The following is a 21,709-nucleotide window of genomic DNA, read 5'->3' as shown; positions in this document are numbered from 1 at the left end:
TTCATAATTTATATCAGAACCACTCGGTTGCATTGGCAATTATCCTACATCAACCTAATACTTGCCCCAATACAATTTACTAACAGTGACTTTAATACATCTGGCATACTCTACTAACACACAGTTTTCTCCCTTATCAATAGCTAGTATTTAACTTTCTTTAAAAATAAAACTAAGAACAATGGTTACCAAAGAACCAGTGAGACCACTCAACAGAATAATTCTGTTAGTGCTTTAACAAAAATGAGTATAATGCACAATATAAAATATACCACATACCATAGGCATCTGCAAAAGCATTCATGTCAGGCCAGTTCCTGATCTACAGTAACTGTCATTGGAAAAGTTCACCTACTTTGAGTAAAAAGTATTAACTTCTCACCTAAACACAAGAATTCAAAAATAACGGAACTGTGTAAATACTACACCTCGGCAAATTCATCCAGGATTTCCATAAGCTCTAGTTTATTTGTACAGTTTTAATAGAACATCCACAATATCATCTTTAACAGCAACTTCCTATTTTCAAACATTACCTGACATCCTGATATCTGCACTGCTTCTGTATTAATCTAGTTCAGTTAAGTTGTCCCAACACTTTTTTAAAAATTCATTCTCTAGATGTAGGCATCGCTGGCAAGGCCGGCATTTATTATCTGGGTCGTCTTCTTGAATTGCTACATTCCATGTGTTATTCTTTTTAGCGATTTGATACAATGGAGTGGCTTGCTAGGTCACTTCAGATGGCAGTTAAGAGTCAATCACATTGGAGGGGGACCGGAGTCACATGTAGGCCAGGCCAGTCAAAAATGGCAGGTTTCCTTCCCTAAACAACATTAGTGAACCAGGTGGGTTTTTATGACAATCAAAAGCTTTGTGGTCACTTTTAATGATACCAACTTTCTATTTCCAGATTTTTTTCAAAAAAACACAATTCAAATTCTCAAACTGCCATGGTGGGATTTGAACTCACATTCTTTGGATTATTAGTCCAGGTCTCTGGATTACAAATCCAGTAATATAACTACTTCAGTACTGTACTTAAGAGTTTGATTCGAGCGAACCCTGTGTAGATTTAACTCTGAAGCAAATACGGCTGTGTGAATAATCCCAAAACTTCAATCTGCCAGACTGAGACCAGTACACTCAGTGATGGGCCAGTGGCAATGGGAGAGCAACCGGTCTAAACAAGCAGTCTGACACATACAGGAAACTCTTTATGCAAGCTTTATAACAAATTGCTTCCAAGAGAGTGAGTGCTTGTGCGTGTGCGTAAAATATATATACTACACATATACAATTTTTTTAATTTCTATTTTTTAAAATTTCTGGTGGGCTAATGGCTTTCAATGTAGACCATTAACTTTCAGTCTGGCTGTGCAATTTTTCGACTGCTTAGCTCTCCAAATAAGCCATTTCACATCGCTGGATATTGATAGCTCATCTGCAGTGCACTATTTCTGAAAGAGCTTTTGGTGAAAAAAAAATCACAACACTTAATGTGACACACAAACATTTCTTGTGACAGCAGCCTCAACCTGCCCTCATGCCAATATTTTCTACCAGTTACAATTGTTTAACATTTGCCACAATGTACATTCCTTGAAGATTATAATCAAGGCCACTGACTTGCATTTTCCATGAAACAACGCATGATATTGTGGAACACAACCTCTAAAACAATATAAAATTTACCTCTGCCTCCATGGGTTTTCCAGTAACTGATGAAATCAGGCTTCCAGAATCACTCTGCAATGAATATCATACAGCACTTTGCATTTGCCTAAGAATACAGATACTCACATGGCAAAGTCTAATGTCACCGACTGATATTTGCCCTCTACACTTATCTAAGCAATGTGGCTGATTGTGACTAGACAAGAGTTGTTTCATTGTGATGAGTAATTAAGACCGACCAGTGGGCATTATCCACCTTCATACCTCAGTGATACACTAATGTTAATGGAATCTAAATTCCTTTCCCAGCTCTCATGTTGTAACACTTCAATACACAAATAAGGTAATAATGAATGTTTTAGCATGTTTTGTTGGAATATTAGAGTTAAGCAGGACATGCATCTCCTTCACTTGTTGGGAGTATCTCAAACAAAAGCTGGGAGAAAGAGCTAAAGCTACAAATTCCTGAAGGTCAAGGGGCTCCTCTGAAGTTGACCTTCAAACATCTGTTGATCGCTCCATATGAAGCAATTCATCTCAGGCCAAACAAAATCACTCAGTTTCCAGCAAAAAAAAGGTAGAAAGCAACAGCGAATGAAATGGGAAGGATCACAGGAGCACAAACACAAGGTTACAGCACAATGAGGATTGTAAATCTCATGGGGTCATCCTTTGAGGCTCAAAAGAACCCCAGTTAAATTGATTAGCCTGCGATGGCTAGCTAGGGTTGGGTGGCAACAGGTCAGTTCTATGACAGCTGACTGGGATTGGGCAAATGTCAATGTGAATGAAAGCAGTTGATCAAGATAGTTTTTTTTCTGTTCAAATACTGACAATTCTGGTCAGCACTGATCCCCATTATCAGGGGTCGTAAACCTTAAATCACAACACCTATATCATGGGGAGATTAAAGACAAGTTTAGCTTTGTCTTATCTCTATTCGTGTCTCATTTTGTTCTCTATTCCTGTGTCAATTAGAATTAAGGTACTGCATACTGTATCTTCTGCAGGTAAAATAACTGGGGCCCTACTGAAGTCTGTGAATCCCTCACTTCCCTTCAAACTGAAGTAATAAACAATGAAGACAGGACAAAAAAATGAATTAAAATTTTAAAAGGAAAAACAATTAATTAGATCAAATGTACCCAACTAAAAATCTACAAAATACCCAAAGTTTTTCCTGAACTGAAAAAGTTCCAAAGTGTACAAAAGCCTCATTATTACAAACTTGTAGGAACTTGTATATATAGATATAGTAGTCTCTTTAAAGAGATTTACAACAATGTGCATTTATATGGAACCTTTAACATAGCAAAAAAACATTCCAAGGTAAGAAAGAATATACCAAACATTTGCACAGCATTTAGGGAAAGTGAACAAAAGCTTGGTTGCAGGAGTAATTTTACACAGCCTTTTGAATCTGGGGAGAGATATAGCAAGGTGGAGGGGTTTAGAGAGAATTCCAGAATGTAGGGCCAAGACGTCTGAAGATCTGCTACCAAAGGCAAAGCAGAGAGGGGGCTGATGTAAAGGAGGCCTGAGTTTGAAGAACTGGGGGGAAGGAAAGGAGTGAGCTGGCACACGGGGCAGGGGGGAGGTTGCAGGGGTGGACTCTGGAGGGATTTGTAAACAGAGACAAGGATTTCAAATTCAATAAGTTAAGGACAGGTATCAGTAGTGATTGGCAAGGACAAAAGGTGATACAGAAGGGGGATTTAGTACAGGATAGGATATATTTTATCAAGGCTGAAGCTCCTCTCTCAACTTTAATGGAACTCTAACCCAAGCAAAGGAAGACAGCTTGTTCTAATGGAAGGTCGGTAATGATCCGTTTGTTATCATGAGGTTTTACTCTACTTTGCTTTTTTTAAAAAAAAACAGAATTAAGCATTAGTCGACGATCTTTGCAGCAGACTGCTCTAAGAAATACTAAAATACTAATTCACCAACAATTTTAAGAGATAATCTACTTGTAAGTTTATAATTTTGGGCATTTCTATAAATAAATATTAATCTGTCAAAATTTATGAAAACGATTCTCAAGAAATCCTGGAGGGGATCTTTATCCCTTCACTGAAAGCATTAATAATCAAAATGAGGTGGGGGAGGAGGAGGAAGAAAGCGCCCCTTCACTGTCCAAAGGACAAGACCACGTTCAGCTACGATGGCCCCCACAATCAAAGACCCCTTTGAGACACAAAGCCAAAGCTCATCTATGAAGACAGCCATTTGGGCAAGCTACCAGAGGATCATTGCTGCTGACTGTACTTTCAAGCAACATTTAACCACTTTAATATTGGTCTAGTTACTAATATACCAATTTATAGAGAACTAAATCGATGAAAGGAACTAAATTTTTAATTCATAGCATATATCTTTTTCCAAAAAAAGGGAAAATCTTAAATGTTTAATCACCAGTATAACATGAGGCTAAGTGGTAGGAAACAGAGAGTAGTGGCGATTGGAGGAAGGTATACAGTGGTGTTCCCCAGGGGTCGGTACTAGGCCAACTGTTTTTTTTATATATATTAACGACTTGGACTTGTGTGTACAAGGCACAATTTCAAAATTTGCAGATGACACAAAACTTGGAAGGGTAGTAAACAGTGAGGAGGATTGTAATAGACTTCAAGAGGACAGAGATAGCCTGGTGGAATGGGTGGACACATGGCAGATGAAATTTAATGCAGAGAAGTGCGATGTGATACATTTTGGTAGGAAGAATGAGGCGAGGCAATACAAACTAAATGGGACAATTCTAAAGGGGGTGCAGGTACAGAGAGACCTGCGGGTATATGTGCACAAATCTTTGAAGGTGGCAGGACAGATTGAGAAAGCAGTTAAAAAAGCAGAAGGAATGCTGGGCTTTATAAATTGAGACAGAGTACAAAAGCCAGGAAGTTAGTTGAATCTTTGTAAAACACTGGTTCGGCCACAGCAGGAGTATTGTGTTCAATTCTGGGCACCGCACTTTAGGTAGGATGTGAAGGTCTTAGAGAGGGTGCAGAAAAGATTTACTAGACTGGTTCCAGGGATGAGGGGCTTCAGTTACTGAAGAAGCTGGCGTTGTTCTTCTTGAGAGCAGACAAGGTTTCGAGGGGATTTGATAGAAGTATTCAAAATCATGAAGGGTTTAGATAAAGTAAATAAAGAGAAACTGTTCTCATTGGCGGAAGGGTCGAGAACCAGAGGACACAGATTTAAGGTGACTGGCAGAAGAACCAAAGACGACGTGAGGAAAAACGTTTTTACGTAGCGAGTAGTTATGATCTGGAATGTGCTGCCTGAAAGGGTGGTAGAAGCAGATTCAATTGTGGCTTTCAAAAAACGAATTCGATAAATACTTGAAGGGAAAAAATTTACAGGGCTACAGGGAAAGAGCAGGGGAATGGGACTAACTGTATTGCTCCTACAAAGAGCCGGCACGGGCTCGATGAGCCAAATGGCCTCTTTCTGTGCTATAACCAATGATTCTATGAGTTTCAGCAGTTTAATCCTTGATGTCCCACAGTACGCATATGCCTTAGGTCAAGAAACTAACAGTGAGAGATTACTATTGTGATGCTGTGGCTCAATAATAACCAATGTATGCAGCAGAGGCAATACTGGCGTAGATGAAAACAAGATCTGTACAACCCCTAGTCTATTCTCTCTTCATGCTGAAAATGTCAGTGCAAAGGGCCATGGACCAGTCAGTAGGATAATTTGCTGTCATAACATTTTAAATAGAATCTGTTTTCAATCTCCTCCCTTGAATCACTGCCAGTCTTTCCCTTTCCCGCAGTTTTTCTACGTGGATTTGTACAAGTTTGGGAGTTAAATTTCACGGGAAGTTTATCTCCTCCACATACATCAAAACGCTCGACCAACACTTTCACTGTTTCTTACACTGTTAGAATTATTGTGCAGCGTAGTACTAGGTTTGATGGAAGGCTGACTTTCTTTGAAAAATTGAAAACATTTGGCCACAAACACTTCGGGAAATAGCTCATTGCTCTGTTGATTTTCCTACCCAATTTTTTTTCTTTAAAAATTTCCAGCGGCAAAAATAAGGCTAATAAAATATTTATTTGGAGCCATACAATACTTTTAAGTACTTGTATAGTGATTAGATTACTTAAAATATGTAGTGTATAAAGTTCTTTAAAAATAAGCATGGTATTTGAAGTGATAACAAAAAAATTTCAACTTTTAAAACAAAACATATGTCTATCGCACTGAAGGAAAGAAAAAACACACACTCACACACTCTCTACCCTTACCCTGCAGGTCTAACCTCCCGAGATCCACGGGAGTGACAGACAACACCGAGTCTACCGTGACTGACACAGGTTCCAAATTTTGTCTAACAAAACAGGACGACAGATGAGAGACACCAATGCATTAGCTGCAGGCTGACTCTAGCTATAGGCATATTTAATTGGCAAACTGCTGGCAGAAGAATCATAATATCCACCAATTACGACAATCCCAATTTAAGATGCAGATTGCCTTTATAGGAGCGTTGCTATTGTTTAAAATCAAGTGGGGAAAAAATGAATTCTCTCACTGTAATCTACAAAACACATTATACTGATAACATTCTTGAGCAGAATGATATTCCAAAATAAAATATATAGCAAACAGAATAATGGGACAATCAAGGATGCATTACAATGAGGATAAGAAATAGCTGGGAGTATATAAAAAGACCAACATGCTGATGGTGCGCAGATGTATTTTTGAACATGTAATGGCAAAACTTGAGTGATTTACAAATCAAGAGTGTCAAGGTGTTGAATGCTTTCACATTATCCATCCTTAGAATTTATATAACCTTTTCATTTTTTCCCTCTAATTAGTAAGCTTTCCCTTTCCATTTTTGCAGCTGAGGTTTCCTTCCTACCACCAACCTTCATCCTAATTCTATTTTTCTCATGCAATTTTGTCTCATGTCAAAGTTTTTTTTGTGTGTGTCAATTTGGCATTCTCATCTCAGGGTCCTAAGTTTGTGAGTTCAACCCCACTCCAGGATCTAACCACATAATCAAATCGAACACCTCAGTACAATACTGAAGCAGTATTGAATTGCCAAAGATGCTGTCTTTTAGATGAGACTTTAAACAGAGTGGCCTGTTCTGGTGGGCACTATTCAAGGAGCAGGAGGGAGCTCTTCTGGTGTCCTGGCCAACATTCGTCTCAACCAACACTACCAAAAGAATACAGATTATCGGTCATTTATCTAATATATTACATCTGAATTCTCGCTGTGAGCAATTGACCACTGTATTTTCCTGTAAAACAACACTCCAAAAGAAATTCATGGATTGTGAAGCACTTTTGAACTTGCATTTATATAGCACCGTAACAATCTGATGTGTTACGGTGCTATATAAATGCAAGTTCCTTCCTTCTTTACAAGATGTCAGAACCAGGTAATTGGGGCTTCCTCTGATGGCCAAGTATACATTACAACAGTGACTACACTTCAACAGTACTTCATTGGCTGTAAAGCCCTTTGGGATGTCCTGAGGTCGTGAAAGGCGCTATATAAATGCAAGTCTTTATTTCTTTTAAATGTAACATGTGGCGTGGCAAAAAGACCAGGAAGCTTGTAGATTTTGGTCTCTGGTCTGTACAGCTTTATCCAATATTTACACCAGTATCCCAGGTGGAGGAAATTGCCAGGGTTCACGATCCTGATCACTATCCAGGAAGCCCCCAGTTGGAAGCGTGCTTGTGCGGACAGAAAGGAGAGTATTCAGCTGAGCCGAGCTGCGATGCACGCCACCTCCATCCCCACCCTCCCCAACAGTTGAATAACTTGTCAATACACCCGATCTATTCTCGTACTTGAAGAATAGCTAGTTGGTTGAGGCACTGGAGATCTGTCAGTGTCTATGAGACGATACATCAGGAAAGGTACAAGGCAAAAACACAGAAAAAAAAAGAGACCAGCTGGCAGAAAGAGAGTTTATTGAAGAATAATGCAGTATTACAAAAAATGCTGAATTTATATTGCAGCTACTGGTCTAAAGTCCAGTTGTTGAAATGGGATTTCCAAAGGCAGCTCCTCATTTACACTCCTTGGCTCTTGCCTAGCTGGAGCTTCAATTCTCCTGCCCAAGAGAGCTCTGTGCATGCGTGCATAGGGTTCCTTTCCTAGCAACGACAACTTGCATTATTATAGAGCGCCTTTGACATCGAGCCACACAATGAGATATTAGGACAGGTGACCAAAAGTTTGGTCAAAGAAGTAGGTTTTAAGGAGCGTCTTAAAAGGAGGAGCGAGTGGCAGAGAGACAGAGAGGTGTGGGGAGGGAATTCCAGAGCTTAGGGCTAGCCAGCTGAAGGCACAGCCGCCAATGGTGGAGCGATTAAAATCGGGGATGCGCAAGAGGCAAGAATTGGAGGAGCACAGAGGTGGGATGGGCCAAGGCCATAGAGGGATTTGAAAACAAGGATGAGAATATAAAATCGAGGCTTTGCTGGACTAGGAGCCAATGTAGGTTAGTGAGCACAGGGGTGATGGATGAACAGGACTTGGTGCAGGTTAGGATACGGACAGCAGAGTTTTGGATGAGCTCAAGTTTACGGAGGGTGGAAGATGGGAGGCCGGCCAGGAGAGCATTGGAATAGTCAAGTCTAGAAGTAACAAAGGCATAGATGAGGGTTTCAACAGCAGATAAGCTGAGGTAGGGGTGGTAAAAATGTAAACATTTAGAGAACAGGGGCAGGACATCCACAATTTATAAACATTCAAATTAACTCCAGGTGGTTTTAAGTGTCCAGGAGATCAAAGGGATCCCCTGAGCATTTTTCAAACTGGGTTTAACACCACACTAAAGATACACTCTACACGGTGCCAAACCCAAGTGGAGTGGAACTACCTCCTCTGGAGAGTCTCACCCTGCTTCTCTCTAGAATCAGGTTGGACTTGACTGTATTTTTATGTTCTAGTGTAAATGCACCCTCTCAAATCCTGTACATGACCAAAGGCACAAATATATTTACCCAGTACTGCGGTGGACAGGAGAGGGGGGGGTTAGAGAGGTGCAACGTGGAGAGATAATAAAGTTATTTGAATATATCAAATATTTGAAGCTAACTTGATAATCTTGGTTAAATTGTGGAACATAGGATTAGAAAAAAATCTCCGCAGTTGGTCCCAAAAACTAATACCTCTCAATTGTCCGGTCCTTCAAATATTGATCCAATTCTCTCAAATTTTCCGTACGATCTGCCTCCACTGCCTCTTTGGGTAGTCTGTTCTACATATTTATCACCATTCTTTTACATTTGAGGTCCTGTCTCCTGGTTGTAGAGTTTGTAGTTATCTTGAAAACATTTTTTTTAAATTCGTTCATGGGATGTGGGCGTTGCTGGTGATGCCGGCATTTATTGCCCATCCCTAATTGCCCTTGAGAAGGTGGTAGTGAGCCGCTTTCTTGAACCGCTGCAGTCCGTGTGAAGGTTCTCCCACAGTGCTGTTGTTAGGGAGTTCCAAGATTTTGACCCAGCGACAATGAAGGAACGCAATATATTTCCAAGTCGGGATGGTGTGTGACTTGGAGGGGAACGTGCAGGTGGTGTTGTTCCCATGTACCTGCTGCTCTTGTCCTTCTAGGTGGTAGAGGTCACGGGTTTGGGAGGTGCTATCAAAGAAGCCTTGGCGAGTTGCTGCAGGCATCCTGTGGATGGTACACACTGCAGCCACTGTGCGCCGGTGGTGAAGGGAGAGAATGTTTAGGGTGGTGGATGGGGTGCCAATCAAAGGGGCTGCTTTGTCCTGGATGGTGTCGAGCTTCTTGAGTGTTGTTGGAGCTGCACTCATCCAGGCAAATGGACAGTATTCCATCACACTCCTGACTTGTGCCTTGTAGATGGTGGAAAGGCTTTGGGGAGTCAGGAGGTGAGTCACTCGCCACAGAATACCCAGCCTCTGGCCTGCTCGTGTAGCCACAGTATTTATATGGCTGGTCCAGTTAGGTTTCTGATCAATGGTGACCCCCAGGATGTTGATGGTGGGGGATGCGGCGATGGTAATGCCTTTGAATGTCAAGGGGAGGTGGTCATTGCCTGGCACTTTTCTGGCGCGAATGTTACTTGCCACTTATGAGCCCAAACCTGGATGTTGTCCAGGTCTTGCTGTATGCGGGCTCGGATTGCTTCATTATCTGAGGGGTTGCGAATGCAACTGAACACTGTGCAATCATCAGCGGACATCCCCATTTCTGACCTTATGATGGAGGGAAGGTCATTGATGAATCAGCTGAAGATGGTTGGGCCTAGGACACTGCCTTGAGGAACTCCTGCAGCAATGTCCTGGGGCTGAGATGATTGGCCACCAACAACCACTACCATCTTCCTTTGTGCTAGGTATGACTCCAGCCACTGGAGAGTTTTCCCCGATTCCCATTGACTTCAATTTTACTAGGGCTCCTTAGTGCCACACTCGGTCAAATGCTGCCTTGATGTCAAGGGCAGTCACTCTCACCTCACCTCTGGAGTTCAGCTCTTTTGTCCATGTTTGGACCAAGGCTGTAATGAGGTCTGGAGCCGAGTAGTCCTGGCGGAACCCAAACTGAGCATCGGTGAGCAGGTTATTGGCGAGTAAGTGCCGCTGGATAGCACTGTCGACGACACCTTCCATCACTTTGCTGATGATCGAGAGTAGACTGATGGGGCGGTAATTGGCCAGATTGGATATTGAGGTTCTATTCCCTTAAAGATCTTGAACACTTGTTTAATATCATTCCGCACAGCTCAGATGCTTTAAGCTAGGTCTCATTGTGGCTGCCCTTTGGTACACTGTCTCCAACGCCTGGATATCTTAGCCATAGTAGTTACCAGAATTGTACACCATACACCAGGTGTAACCTTACAAATGCCTTGTGCAGACTCATTAACCATCCTGGGATTTGTGGTCTACGTCTTCTTCAGCTATATATCCCAAGATCAGGTTAGCTTTCTTTACTGGCGCTTTTCGTTTCAATTAGCAATCCACTTATAATTACCCCAGATCCCTCTCCTGTGCTGCGTCCTCTCGCCTAGAGTCATTTTGTTTATATTTTCACTGTTTATTTTTCTTCCCTGGTCTCATAACTTACATTTGTTCACAATAATACCATTTACCCACTTAGCAGCAACCCATCCAGATCTCTTTGAATCTGGTTTAATTCTTTCCTTTTCTTTGACCTTCCCCCTGCCACCAATTTGGACTCATTTCAACCCTCACTGCCCCCCTCCAAACCTTCATGAGAGCCACAGGAACTTAAAACTCAAGAGACCTCAAAAGTGTACAGTCACATCTCCACATTTTAAACGTGTTTTGTTAAACAGGTCAAAATGCAGCAAGAGTTTTCAGTTGAAATAACACAAGTTACTGGCCAGGACATTATATGCAAGATAACATCTGATTTTTCTGCTTGTGTACTAGTCTACTGCAATACAATATAGAATGACACAAGGATTTGTACATAATATATACCAGCCAAAAACTCAGCATGGGACCGCATGGGACTGTAGTAACCCATCTCTGACCTAACAACAGTCAAAGATAGGTCACTATTGATTTTTGTTTGTTTTTTTGTAATTATTATATTTTCTGCCAGAACCTACAGCAGTCACAGTAGGATATTTAATTATTAATCCTGTACAGTACCACATATTCAGGAGAGTTAAAATGATTCAGACATTCAATTTATAGTATGTGCAGGTTGGCAAATTCATTAAGAAAAAAAACTAGCATTTATGTAGCACCTTTCATGACTTTTAGGAACATAGGAACAGGAGTCGGTCATGCAGCCCCTCGAGCCTGTTCTACCATTTAACTAGATCATGTACCTGAACTCCAATTACCTAAATTTGCTCCCTATCCTTTGATACCCTTACCTAATCAAAATCTTATCACTGTCTTGAACATTTCAATTGATCCAGCATCCACAGCCTTTTGGGAGAGGATTCCACATTTCACCTGCCCTGTGTGCAAAAAAGTGCTTCCTGATTTCAGCCCTAAATAGCCTAGCTTTAATTTTAAGGTTATGCTCCCTTGTTCTGCACTCCCCCACCAGAGGAAATTAATTTCTCTGTATCTAACCTATCGAATCCCTTTACCATTTGAAACATCTCAATTAAAATGCTCCTCAACCTCCTAAACTCAAGCGAATACAAACCGAGTTTATGCAACCTGTTCTCATAATCTAGCCCTTTAAGCCCTGGTGCCATTCTGGTGAATTTGCACTGTACTCCCCTCCAAGGCCAATATATCTTTCCTGAGGTTTGGTGCCCAAAATTAAATGCAGTACTCTGGATGGGTCCAAACTCTGTACAACTAAAACATCAATTCCTCACATTTATATTCCAACTCCCTTGAGCTAAAGGCCAACATTCCATTAACCTTTTTGATTACTTTTCATACCTGTGGACTAGCTTTTAGTGATTTGCATACATGGACACCTAAATCCCTTTGCATCTCCACAGCTCCTAGTCACTCACCATTAAAAAAAATTCCAATTTGTCTTTCTCAGATCCATGGTGGATGATCCCACACTTCCCCACATTGAACTCTCATCTGTCATAGTTTTGCACACTCAGTCTATGTCCCTTTGTAACTTCCTGCTCCCATCTACAAAAGTTACTGTGCTCTTAACTTAGTGTCATCTGCAAACTTGATTATATAATTCTCTATTCCTTCATCCAAGTTAATATAGATGGTGAAAACTGAGGCCCCAGTCCAGATCCCTAGGGAAAACCACTTGTTGCATCCAGTCAGAGAAAGTTCCCTTTATCCCTATTCTATGTCTCCTACCTCCCAACCAATTACTAACCCATGTCACAAGGTTACCTCCAATTTCGGACACTTTCATTTTTGCTAATAAACTCTTGTGCGGAAGCTTATGGAAGTCCATATAGACAAGATCGACCACACTAGTGACCTCTTCAAAAAAATTCAACTAAACTGGTTTGCACAACAAACAAATTATTTTTGAAGTGTACTGACTTATTTTGTAGACGAAAGTGGCAGCCAAATTGTGCACAGTAAGTTCTCAATTAGCAGTGAGATAATTGACCAGTTAATCTGTTTCGGTGGTGTTGGTTGAAAGATGAACATTAGCCAAGGCACCAGAACTTTCTGCTCCTCTTCGAAAAAGTGCCATGGGATATTTTACGTCTACTTGAACAGGTGTCTCATCCAAAAGAGTGCATCACCAACAATGCAGCACTCCCTCAGTATTGCGCTTAAATGTCAGAGCATGCACTAGAATTATGCTGTCATTTTGTACATTCACCACTACATTTCTGTATCTTTATCATCATACTTCCATCACTTTGCACACTTGCGTAGTGAACTCACCTGACTGCAACATTACAACATCTGAAATGCAGGGATTAGCCAGGATGCATTACAACTTTATACTGTTCCTCATTGATTCAGGGCTCATATAATAAATGCACTTTATTCACTTACCTATCCAAAATTAAAGCAGGAAAGACCACATGCACTTTTCAAATCTGACAGTATTTATAGCGTCACTTTTTGTTTTGAACACTTTCTTAGTGTCTGCATAGTAATCACAGTAGCTCCTGGTGTGTGGGTGCAACAGCAGAGCACAACATTCCCAACTAGATAATCAAAAAGCGCAGATCTCCACTCAGGATTGAAACTCGATAATGAAATTTGCTAATTACAGTCAAGGACAAAATATATTCTTCAGTTCTTATCGAGGGCAAGAAACATCTAAGCAGTACTACATTTTGTTTTGCCACAGTTTTTGTGAGGCATAGTTTCATAGGAAAAGTGACCATTCCCCATTCAAGCCTAGACAGTTAGCATCAGCAGGTAATCGACTGTGGGGCATAACAGTTGGACCTGATCTGGTCCTCACCCAATGAGTGCACACATGTACTTTCTGCCATCAGTCACTAGTTCGCAATCAGGAGCAGTAACCCTGGCAGATTTTGGCATCATTAACTATGGAGTACTGAGGCCAATTGTAGTGTCCCAACTGCTACCCCAGCTGAGATCCACTAACTCAGCACACAGAGGAAATCAATCCTGAGGCCTTCTGACCTCTACAGCAGTTCATCATTCTTGCCCAGTGTTGAAATGAGACACGGAAAGGCCAACAGTCAGTGCACGCCATTATAAACACAAATCATACAGCAGTTGTGGAAAAGCCTGCGGCCTGATAATCTACTGCTCTTGGCTGAAGAAGGCTTTATGACGATGAATTAATGTTTGTTGAATTGAGAGCAAATGCCTCACAAAATACCTACTTCTCCGCTACCTGCCCCGAAGTTCTAAAGACTAAAACAGAGTAGCAAAGGATGGCTAAGACACCATTTATCAGACACATCCCTTTACAAATGTAAAAATTACTGGGTGATTTAGTAGAAATAGCACTTTACCTTTAATTTCCTACTGACTTTACCAAATCACATTTATTTTTATGTCACTATAGGATACGAAAACTATAACAATGCAATAACATGAGATTTCAATAGTAAAATATATTGGTACTTCTAATAGTGGCATGCCTATTTTACACTGCAACTCGTTGGTTGCAAAATCCAAGATCCAATAATCAGGCAATAGCATACATACAAGAACTCAAATTGTCAGCATTTTCTCACCTTCAGTGCTATCCTTTGCCCACACCATCAGTGCACATTTAAACATATCCAAAAACATACACACACATGGTAAACAGTCACACTAAACACCATGTATACATATGTTCTGTAAACACCAGTCACATAATCATATGTATATACACTATATATAGTCACAGTGAAAACAACATAGACAGTCAGTGCAAACTCTATTATGCGCATGCATGTACAGTCAGTGCAAACTCTATTATGCGCATGCATGTACAGTCAGTGCAAACTCTATTATGCGCATGCATGTACAGTCAGTGCAAACTCTATTATGCGCATGCATGTACAGTCAGTGCAAACTCTATTATGCGCATGCATGTACAGTCAGTGCAAACTCTATTATGCGCATGCATGTACAGTCAGTGCAAACTCTATTATGCGCATGCATGTACAGTCAGTGCAAACTCTATTATGCGCATGCATGTACAGTCAGTGCAAACTCTATTATGCGCATGCATGTACAGTCAGTGCAAACTCTATTATGCGCATGCATGTACAGTCAGTGCAAACTCTATTATGCGCATGCATGTACAGTCAGTGCAAACTCTATTATGCGCATGCATGTACAGTCAGTGCAAACTCTATTATGCGCATGCATGTACAGTCAGTGCAAACTCTATTATGCGCATGCATGTACAGTCAGTGCAAACTCTATTATGCGCATGCATGTACAGTCAGTGCAAACTCTATTATGCGCATGCATGTACAGTCAGTGCAAACTCTATTATGCGCATGCATGTACAGTCAGTGCAAACTCTATTATGCGCATGCATGTACAGTCAGTGCAAACTCTATTATGCGCATGCATGTACAGTCAGTGCAAACTCTATTATGCGCATGCATGTACAGTCAGTGCAAACTCTATTATGCGCATGCATGTACAGTCAGTGCAAACTCTATTATGCGCATGCATGTACAGTCAGTGCAAACTCTATTATGCGCATGCATGTACAGTCAGTGCAAACTCTATTATGCGCATGCATGTACAGTCAGTGCAAACTCTATTATGCGCATGCATGTACAGTCAGTGCAAACTCTATTATGCGCGTGCATGTAGTCAGTGCAAACTCTATTATGCGCGTGCATGTACAGTCAGTGCAACTCTATTATGCGCGTGCATGTACAGTCAGTGCAAACTCTATTATGCGCATGCATGTACAGTCAGTGCAAACTCTATTATGCGCATGCATGTACAGTCAGTGCAAACTCTATTATGCGCATGCATGTACAGTCAGTGCAAACTCTATTATGCGCATGCATGTACAGTCAGTGCAAACTCTATTATACACACTCATAGGGTCAGTGCAAACTATATTGTACATACACATATAGTCAATGAAAACTATTATATATACACATATAGTCAATGAAAACACTATATTTACAGTGCAAACACAGTGTATACATTTTAAATTGTAAATACAAATGCAACCAGACCTATCAAACCCGCTACTGAAATAATATTCATTTTGGTTTTAAAATGTAACCCATTTTTAAAATCAAAAGAGCACATTTACTTGAACGAGTCTGCTCTTCGGACAACTGCACTCTGTGCCGGAGGATGCACGATGAGAGCAGGCTGGCTGACACCACCGGCCCCGGGACGGAGATTTGAGTTCTCCCCGTGAGAGAATGTTATTCACTGACACACGAGGTCGGGGCTTGTTATTCTCGGAGAGGCCGTGAGGCGGTTGCCGGGCCCGGCGGTGTTGCTGCAGCCGCTGCCGCTGCCGCCCGGGCTCTGTGTCAGTCGGAGGAGGGGGAGAGCCCGGGCCCGAGCCCGAGCCCCCATTGTTCGGTTGAGAGGGGGGGGTTTTCCGCCTCCGACATAAATCCCACGGCCGGGAACAGCCGCCCTCGGCGGTCGATATTTATACAAGATTATAGGCCGCTGCCTGTACTTACACTCACACCACGAGGGCCTCTCCTGCGGCTGCTGATTCAACGGGCGCCGAGCTTTCTCTCATAGTCCCCCCCCCTACCCTACCCTACCCACCCCCCCCGGTCTGACAGCGAACAGCCGCCTCAGGCTCAGCCCTCCTCCCGCTCCCACACAGGCCTCAACTGACATCTCCCGAAGGAGGTCAAAGGGCACCCTCGCACAAAAGAGCCACAACGTGCGGCAAGATGGGAGACCCGCTTTTTGCCAGGCTGCATCAGTCTCATTCTGCCACCAGGGAGTGCAGGTCTTCCACCCTTTTTGCTGAAGAAAACAAAAATTATCCTTTGCATGCAGCCCAAAAAATAAAAATGGCTCGCACATGAAAAAATATATTTGTTCTCTGACTATATATGCGGTAACCTTCATGGAATCCCACACTCACCTGACGAAGGAGAAAGCCTCCGAAAGCTTGTGATTTTCAAATGAAACTGTTGGACTATAACCTGGTGTTGTGCGACTCCTGACATTTGTCCACCCCAGTCCATCACCGGCATCTCCACATCATGAAAAAATGGGCATTCAAACTGGGAGAGATACTAAAGGGCTTCCCTCCCCCCTGGAGCCATACTCTTCAGAAGAGGAGGGAGGACAGTTTTTTTTAATAGAATTTTTTTAATTCATTTGAATTGATTAACATTAGGAAAGTAGTGTAAGTGAGAGTTAAATTAAAAAAAACTAAGATTGCAAATCCACTTTTACAATTTGGAGCATTTTTTCAGAATGAACATAAAAAATTACATTTTTGAATGTAATAAGAGTGAGTCTTACTCTTAGTGAGTGGATCTTAATCAGCCCGCTCATGGTTAAATGCTTTTCCAAACTGTTTCATCCTTTTTGATAATGAACTTCACTCCCAACTTTTTGCCAATATTGACGGCTCTACAGAAAACATGTCGGACTCGCTCATTTTGGCTTAAAGATGTCATCTATTAAAATGTGTTCTGTTCTAAAAAGGAAACAACACTCCATACGTTTAAATGAGTTTGCAGTGGAAGGCCAATTTTCCAACCCCGTGCTCTCAGCAAAGACCTCACCTGCCAATAGTTCATATCGGAAAATCACATGCAGTTCCCCCACAATTTTTTCTACATTGCTTTTTCTTTGATGACCTCACGTTTTTTTATTTTTGAGAAACCCAAGCAAAGGCCAAGGACGTTAGTGCAGGATACCGCCACGGTTGAAAAGAGATGGAGAGAAGATAACACAATGTTTTTTTAAAGCGTGCAGATTGTAAGAGGAAGGGAAAACAGAGGAAGGCAAGGAGATTCACAGTTTTGAGGTCCTAGGGAAGAAGAGGAGAAAGTGCAATGAGTCTCCATTTCAAGATGTGGAGATGCCGGTGATGGACTGGGGTTGACAATTGTAAACAATTTTACAACACCAAGTTATAGTCCAGCAATTTTATTTTAAATTCACAAGCTTTCGGAGATTTTCTCCTTCCTCAGGCAAATGTTTCAAGAGCTCTTGAAACATTTGCCTGAGGAAGGAGAAAATCTCCGAAAGCTTGTGAATTTAAAATAAAATTGCTGGACTATAACTTGGTGTTGTAAAATTGTCTCCATTTCAACACAGGGAAGAAGAGTTTTAAAACAGCATACTTGAAGCTTAGAAACAGCGAGAGGAAAGTTCAAGGAGCAAACTTGTTTGAATGCCATGAACCTAAAGGTATTCACAAACCAGATACTCTTAGATTAACAAACATACTCAACAACATCAACAATTTGCATTTAAAAAGCACCTTTAATGTAGTAAAATGTCCCAAGGCGCTTCACAGAAGCGTATTCAGACAAAAATTGACACCGAGCCAAAGAAGGAGACATTAGAACAAAAGTTTAGTCAAAGAGGTGGGTTTTAAGTAGCGTTTTAATGGAGAAGAGCGAGGTTGAAAGGTTTAGGGAGGGAATTCCAGAGCTTAGGGCCTAGACGGCTGAAGGCACGGCCGCCGATGGCAGGGCGAAGGGAGTGGGGGATGCACAAGAGGCCAGAATCGGAGGAGCGCAGAGTTCTCGGAGGGTTGTAGGGCTGGAGGAGGTTACAGAGATAGGGAGGGGCGAGACCATAGAGGGATTTGAACATGAGGATGAGAATTTTAAATTCGAGGCATTGGTGCACTGGGAGCCAATGTAGGTCAGCGAGCACAGGCGTGATGGGTGAACAGGACTTGGTGCGAGTTAGGATACGGGCAACAGAGTTTTGGATGAGCTCAAGTTCATGGAGTGTGAAAGATGGGAAGCCGGCCAGGACAGCATTGGAATAGTAGAGTCTGGAGGTAACAAAAGCATAGATGAGGGTTTCAGCAGCAGACTCATAAATATATTTATTGTTTTTGGACAAGAAGTACTGTGGAAGTCAAAGGTACCAAAGTAATAACAATTACTCGTGATCTAAAAATAGTTTATGATGAATTAGTAGTTTACACAATGCAAAAACATTATCTTCCCTTTCTTTTTCCAAAGCGATGAAGAGATTAAACACACGGTCAGTACAGGAATGTCCAATGTCATAATTTTGATAATTGTGATATAATTTTGGAATTCTTTCAAACACCCAATCTGGATCAAAACAGCCAGTTCTGAAAAAGCTATCAAAATGTGTGAGATTGTTTTAAAAGTCAGAAAGATCTTTCTATTCTCAAAGGATAAGCAGGGTGTTGTTACTTCACTGTGTAGCTTTCAGGCTTCAACAGCTCCTTGAATAAACAGAAATATCCTGCTCTAAACACCCTCCTCAGACACTGCCATGGAGACTCCTCGGGAAGATTTGTCCTTCACCAGTTGCCATACATAGAGCATCGTAACCTTCTGCAAATGCGGGTAACAGGATTTTTGCTTTAGTTTTCATTTAAATTATCATAAAAAATGAGGGAAATTGGCCCTATTATATCATTTGGAGCACAATCTCACCATTGCACCATCTCTCTATCCAATGCACCTGGGGAGTGCTCAATTCCCAGGTACAAAGGAGGGGAAAGGGGGAAGAGGTCCATGATGCCAGGGGCTCGATTTTACTGTCGGGTTTCCTGTGGGTTTCCAGCGGGGGGGCCCCGAAAATCCCGATATCCAGTCACGTGACCGGATCGCGCCACGATCCCGACCACTTCCGGGTTCCCCGATGACGTGCGGGGCTGCGTGCTCGGCCCCCGCTGGTGGGAATCCCGCAGGCAATTAAAGCCAGCGGGGTTCCACTTGAGTGTACTTACCTTGCTTGTTGAGGTCATTAAATGAGCTGAATCAGCTGTCAAAACAGGAAGTGTGGGATTTTACCTTCAACGTAGAGTGTTTCACACACTGGGGGAAACAGTCTCCCTCCAACCAGGCGTGTTGCAGCCAGCAGCCCGTGGCAGCTGGCAAGGTGCACTCCACGGGGGCGGGGGTGGGGGTGGGGGTGGGGGGGGGAGAGCCCTCACCCACGCAGGAGGCCACCGCGTCACATAGGGCAACCCCTGCCCCCCACCACCCCCCGCCAAGCCAGAGGACAGACCGACGCGAAACCGCAGCCCCAGTCCGAGGAACCACCCACCTATCCTGCACAACCCCTCAGACCAACACCTGCCAGATGAGTGGTGCGTGGACACCCTCGGAGGACGAACAGCATGACCAGCCCCAGCAGCCTCGCAGTCCACGCCGTCCGCCGCAGAGACGTGGAGCCCCCCAACATGGTGCTGTTGCACGCCCACCTGCACAGCAGGAGGGAGGGCTACCGCAGAGAGAGATGCGTTGCAGAGGGCACTACCCTCGCCACAGGGTCCACAGACCGAGGCGCAGCTCCCCGGACCTCTCCAAGCAGCAGTGCACACGGAGGCGCAGATTCACTCGACATGTAGTCGTGGAGATCTGCAGGCTCTTTCATGCCGAGCTGCTCCTGGCTGGCCCCAGCACCATCTGCTTACCTGTCGCTGCCAAACTCACCACTGCCCTCCACAACTTCTCCTCCGCATCCTTCCAGGGTGCAGCCGGGTACACCGCCGATGTCTCTCAGTCGTCTGCGCGGAAGAGCCCTGCAAATACACCTGCACCTACTCTGCAGTAACACAATGGGTGGCATCAGTGGTGGGTCCTCATAGTGATACCCAGGAACGGGCATTATTGGACACAACAGACAGGATTCGCGGAGACATGGCAGTGGTGGTGCCAATATAATGTGTGATGTTTGTTGCTCTGAAATTCAATATAGGTAACACCCATGGCAAACCCTCAGACACCCTTGTGCATCCCCTTCATGCTCACAACACGTTTGCCTTACGCTGCCTACTGCACGTATGTGATGCATGCCCTGTGGCTGCAGCACAGGTGGTGGCAGGTTGAGTGAGGCTGGCCGTGAGGGAGATGCACGAGAGGGTGAGTATGGGATAGAGCCATGAGATTGTATGAGGATTGGGTTGCGTGTTAGTGGCAGGGTGAGTACTGGCGAGGTGAGTAGGTGGAGGTAAGATGAGGATGGGGTTTGAGTGGGTATGAGGGGTGATGTGACAGAGTAGTGTTGGTGGTGCCGAAGGAGATGTGGGGTGGGGGCAGTGTTGTGGCAGACAGAGTGTAGGGGAAAGACTACGTGTTCTCACTGTGGCTGACCTACTGCGGTCATTGGAGCGCCTCCTGCACTGTATGCAGGTGGGCGATATGTTGGTGGCGCAGGTGACTCCCTCTGCCACCTCGAGCCAGGCCTTCTTGGTGGCAGAGGCAGGCCGCTTCCTCCCGCCCGCCGGGTGGAAGATCTCTGTCCTCCCCCTCCTTCTCACCCCATCTGATGATACCTGGGGTGAGAGGCATCATTAAACTGGGAGCAGCCTTCCCCCTGGGCTGCTCCATGCTGTAATTTGATCCATTGGTTGCAGCATCTGTCAGTGGAGGACTGCCCCTTTAACTAGAGAGCCTCCAGCTGACAGATCGTACTGCGCATGCGCAGCCCTCCCGACACGCAGACCAGCAGCGCGGACCCCGGAGAAGCAGGTAAGTGATTCCAATTAGTGTGTTGCCTGCTACGATTGCGCGGGCAACCCACTAATTTCACCGAGCGCGGAGGCCACGCTCCCGAAACCCAACCCACTGGAAACCCACAGGCCTGGTAAAATCAGGCCCCATGTCTCTGTTCTCCTTCACGTTGCACCGGGATTTCTGGCTCTTCTTCCAAGGGGATGTGGAGAACTTTGCCTGCAGCAATTGCAAGCAAGGGGTAGATGTGGTACTGAGATAAGAGGGGCATAACCAGCCCTTCCTTCTAATTTTCCTCCTCAACGCTGGAATTGCACCCAATTTTAGGTGCACCTAGAGTTGGGCTTCAAGCCGTCTTCATCTCCCACCTCCTCAAAAAACTCACCCGCAACCAATCCGTCCGTTCCAACTACCATCCCATCTCTAACACCATCCCCACCCCCGACCCTCCCTTTCCTCTCAGGTCCTTGAAAGTCTTGTTGCCTCAAATCCCTCCAATTGAACTTCCACTCTTCTTACA

The 21,709-nt window shown here is 43.4% G+C and overlaps 1 protein-coding gene across 2 annotated transcripts in view; it reads right to left on the bottom strand.

Moving 5' to 3' along the window:
• LOC137344535 (fibroblast growth factor receptor substrate 2-like) overlaps positions 1-16,294 on the bottom strand; it is a 62,198-nt gene extending 45,904 nt beyond the window's left edge. For both annotated transcript variants that reach the window (XM_068007581.1, XM_068007582.1), the window contains exon 1: positions 16,225-16,294. The gene's annotated coding sequence lies outside the window, so the exon portion shown is untranslated. The remainder of the gene's footprint in view (positions 1-16,224) is intronic.
• Positions 16,295-21,709: the final 5,415 nt, after the last annotated feature.

Source organism: Heptranchias perlo, chromosome 27, assembly GCF_035084215.1.
Source record: "Heptranchias perlo isolate sHepPer1 chromosome 27, sHepPer1.hap1, whole genome shotgun sequence".
NCBI lineage: Eukaryota > Metazoa > Chordata > Chondrichthyes > Hexanchiformes > Hexanchidae > Heptranchias > Heptranchias perlo.
The sequence above is the reverse complement of the archived record's forward strand: the minus strand, read 5'-3'. Positions and strand labels throughout refer to the sequence as shown.